Source organism: Mizuhopecten yessoensis, unplaced genomic scaffold, assembly GCF_002113885.1.
Source record: "Mizuhopecten yessoensis strain PY_sf001 unplaced genomic scaffold, ASM211388v2 scaffold6163, whole genome shotgun sequence".
NCBI lineage: Eukaryota > Metazoa > Mollusca > Bivalvia > Pectinida > Pectinidae > Mizuhopecten > Mizuhopecten yessoensis.
This window is the reverse complement of record NW_018406412.1, coordinates 288,810-293,689: the sequence shown is the minus strand read 5'-3', so window position 1 is coordinate 293,689 and position 4,880 is coordinate 288,810.

The window sequence follows — 4,880 nt, the reverse complement described above, 5'->3', positions numbered from 1 at the left end:
TATATATATAATAAAAAGTGATTAAATGTCCATGTGAAGGAAGTAAATATATATTTTTTCTATATATATATATATATATATATATATATATACACAATGTACCCGCCCTCTTGGTTATATTTAACAAACAGCTTGGTCATGGTTGTAGAATGTACTTGTGTTTTGAACAAAACAAACAATTAATGATGTATTAGATTGCCCCAAATCGTTTCTTTGTCTGTCAGTACCCGCATTAGTCGATTAAATAAAACACTTGTTTGATATGCATTCGAGACTAAACATAGGTGCACTTACACGTTCCGTGAATTCAAAATTTGTTTGATAATAAACAATTCGAGTTTGTGATCGCTTAGGCGCCATTTTTATTTCCTTATACCTGAAAGGTTAACGACTGCGGTTGGCCTGTGTGCAAACATAGAGGAGATTTTTAGGGTCCTGGATGGTGTAATCTAAGTGTGCATACCATAAATTGAAGCCCACTCGCCGTATATAGTAGCAAAGCTTTAGTATATGAGGCCATAAGATCCATCGTACACTCATACTTAGGGGAAACTTACACGCCCAGATGTCAAACGAGTAGCATTGGTGCTTGGATAGTTGGCAAATATGTAAAAACAAATAAAGTAACACGTATGTGAAATGAAGTTAATAGGAATGAAAATAGCACATTCCTGCACAAAAATATAGTGACAAGTGTTTGATATTTTGATCTACATGTAGAAAAAGTAAATAGAAAATCGTAAATCGTAAAACAGATAATGTGTTGAGTATATCATGTACTGGGTATATAATGTAAGGAGTATATAATGTACTGAGTATATAATGTACTGAGTATATAATATACGGAATATATAATATACGGAATATACAATGTACTGAGTACATAATGTACTAAGTATATAATGTACTGAGTATATAATAAAATGAATATATAATGTACGGAATATATAATGTAAGGAGTATATAATGTACTGAGTATATAATGTGCTGAGTATATAATATACGGAATATATAATATACGGAATATATAATGTACTGAGTATATAATGTACTGAGTATATAATGTACTGAGTATATAATGTACTGAGTATATAATATATGGAATATATAATATACGGAATATATAATACACGGAGTATATAATGTACTGAGTATATAATGTACTGAATATATAATGTACGGAATATATAATGAAAGGAGTATATAATGTACTGAGTATATAATACACGGAGTATATAATGTACTGAGTATATAATCTAAGGAGTATATAATGTACTGAGTATATAATATATGGAATATATAATATACGGAATATATAATGTACTGAATATATAATGTACTGAGTATATAATGTACTGAGTATATAATGTACGGATTATATAATGTATGAATATATAATAAAATGAATATATGATATACGGAATATATAATGTACGGAGTATATAATGTACTGAGTATATAATATACGGAATATATAATAAAATGAATACATAATGTACGGAATATATAATGAACGGAATGTATAATATACGGAATATAAAATGTACGGAGTATATAATATAATGGGTATATAATGTACGGAATATGTAATGTACGGAAAATGTAATGTACGGAATATATAATAAAAATGAATATATAATGTACGGAATATATAATAAAATGAGTATATAATGTACTGAGTATATAATGCACTGAGTATATAATAAAATGAATATATAATGTACGGAATATATAATATACGGAATATATATTGTACTGAGTATATAATGTACTGAGTATACAATGTACTGAGTATATAATATACGGAATATATAATGTACTGAGTATATAATGTACAAAGTATATAACGTACTGAGTATATAATAAAATGAATATATAATGTACGGAATATATAATATACGGAATATATAATGTACTGAGTATATAATGTACTGAATATATAATGTACTGAGTATATAATACACGGAGTATATAATGTACTGAGTATATAATGTACGGAATATATAATGTAAGGAGTATATAATGTACTAAGTATATAATGTACTGAGTATATAATGTACTGAGTATATAATACACGGAGTATAAAATGTACTGAGTATATAACATACTGAGTATATAATGTACTGAGTATATAATGTACTGAATATATAATGTACTGAATATATAATGTACTGAGTATATAATACACGGAGTATATAATGTACTGAGTATATAATGTACGGAATATATAATGTAAGGAGCTATCGAGTATATAATGTACTGAGTATATAATGTACGGAATATATAATGTAAGGAGTATATAATGTACTAAGTATATAATGTACTGAGTATATAATGTACTGAGTATATAATACACGGAGTATAAAATGTACTGATTATATAATGTACGGAATATAAAATGTATATAATGTACTGAGTATATAATGTACTGAGTATATAATGTACGGAGTATATAATGTACGGAATATATAATAAAATGAATATATAATATACGGAATATATAATGTACGGAGTATATAATGTACTGAGTATATAATATACGGAATATATAATAAAATGAATATATAATGTACGGAATATATAATGTACGGAATGTATAATATACGGAATATATAATGTAAGGAGTATATAATATACTGGGTATATAATGTACGGAATATATAATGTACGGAATATATAATAAAATGAGTATATAATGTACTGAGTATATAATGCACTGAGTATATAATGTACGGAGTATGTAGTATACTGAGTGTATAATATACTGAGCATATAATATACTGGGTTTATAATGTACGGAATATGTAATATACTGGGTTATAAATGTACGGAGTATATACTATACTGGGTATATAATGTACGGAATAAATAATATACTGAATTTATAATGTACGGAATATATAATATACTGAGTTTATAATGTACGGAATATATAATATACTGAGTATATAATGTACTGAGTATATAATATACTGGGTATATATTGTACGGAATATATAATAAAATGAGTATGTAATGTATGGAGCATGCAATATACTGAAAGAATAACCCTTCTTGATTTTGAAATTTGCGGCAGTATATCGTGGTTAACCAATCAAATGTCGTGTTACATCTCAAATGAATTAGAATGAGTGTATGCTATACCGGGTATATAATGCACTGTGTATATAAGCCATTGAGTATAAGATGTACTGATTTTATAATATACTGAATATTTAATTTACTAAGTATTCAATTGACTGAGTATAAAATTAACTGTACTCAATATATAAAGTACTAAGTATAAATTTACTTAGTATATAATTGTATTGAGTATATAATGTGCTGAGTATATATTGTACTGAGTATATGCAATATATAATATATAACGTTATGAGTATATACTATACTGAGTATATAATGTACGGAATATATAATGTAATGAGTATACACATGTGCACATTGTTAGATCTTCATTTGTTCTTTAAATGCATATTAATATATTCTGCGAAAGATTGTCCGCCATAAACTTAATAATGTTAAATCTGCATCCTGAAAACCTGAAAAGTAAAAAAGCTACAAATATTTACTGAGAACAGAATAACCATTTAACATTACCATAATGTAAAATAGGGCTAAAACGTTCGGATCCAATTTCTGTTTCGTTCCGATTAATTATATCAGTTGATAACGACCGATGAATTCCAGTTAAATATGAGTTCTGTCTACTAGAGTATAGTCTCGTATAACCCGACTTGCTTTATATCTTTCATATATCTGTGATCCTTTTGTTAAGAACAGTTTTTCCCCACACATGCGTAGGCAAGATACACGTGTCCCAAATGGAACATGATAGAGAAATGTATGCCACATATGTGCACCATGTGGCTTTGGTTTTGGATTTATTTTCTAAATCATGAAAACGAATGTCTGCGTCCATACATCTTGTTAAGAGGTAAATATAGGAGTAGGAAAGTACAAATTCTTTATACAACCGAGAAAGAAGCAACGTCATCTATTTTTTGACATTTGTTTATTAAATTCAAACTCAAACTTGCTTTTTTTAAATAGGCACTTAACTCAACAAGTATTCCTTAAAGCATATTGGTATCTGATATCCTTCTTGGTACACATACTTTTATTCAGAACCACTACAAAGACGCTTATACCTCCGGAACACCTGGTCTTAATTTCCTTGTACTTTTTCAAGGATATCCATATAAATAATTCATGTGTTTGTACCTTGTCATGGTTTTATTGATTATAAGAGATCGAACTTCGACTTTGTTGATACCTTATATTTTTTGTTTTGAAAAAGTTCGCAGTTGCACGATATTGGAGTCTTTAAATAAGGTAAAGGTTGATGATAGATAAGATACACGTGTATTAACAATGAAACATTTTATTGTTGCCGATGAATTCATCATTTATAACGATAATGCAAACAAATGTTACAGATCTTGTCGTAGACAACTTGATATAGAATTAGCCTATCACAACACATGGAGTAAACTACGTGGGACTTTTACATAATGGCCAATATAATATTGTTGTATAAAGTTGTTTTAAGTTTTTATTTATTCACTCCGACACACTTACGTGTGTAACAAGAGGTCACATACATATAGTAAGTATGATACATGGCGTGTGATGTACACAATTACAACATTGTACATAGCATAGATACATATAGAAGTACACAAATAGTACAGAAATTAAGTTAATATTTTTTCAAGCTTTTCTATGAATTTACAAAGTTTTGTGTAAATTTTTACATTAAATATATTAAACAATCCTTGCATTTTTAATTGACTTGGATAAGTGAAATAATATTTTGGTATATATTTCTCTCTTAGACATTTAACTAAAACACTTTCACATATAAATAAGTAATNAATATC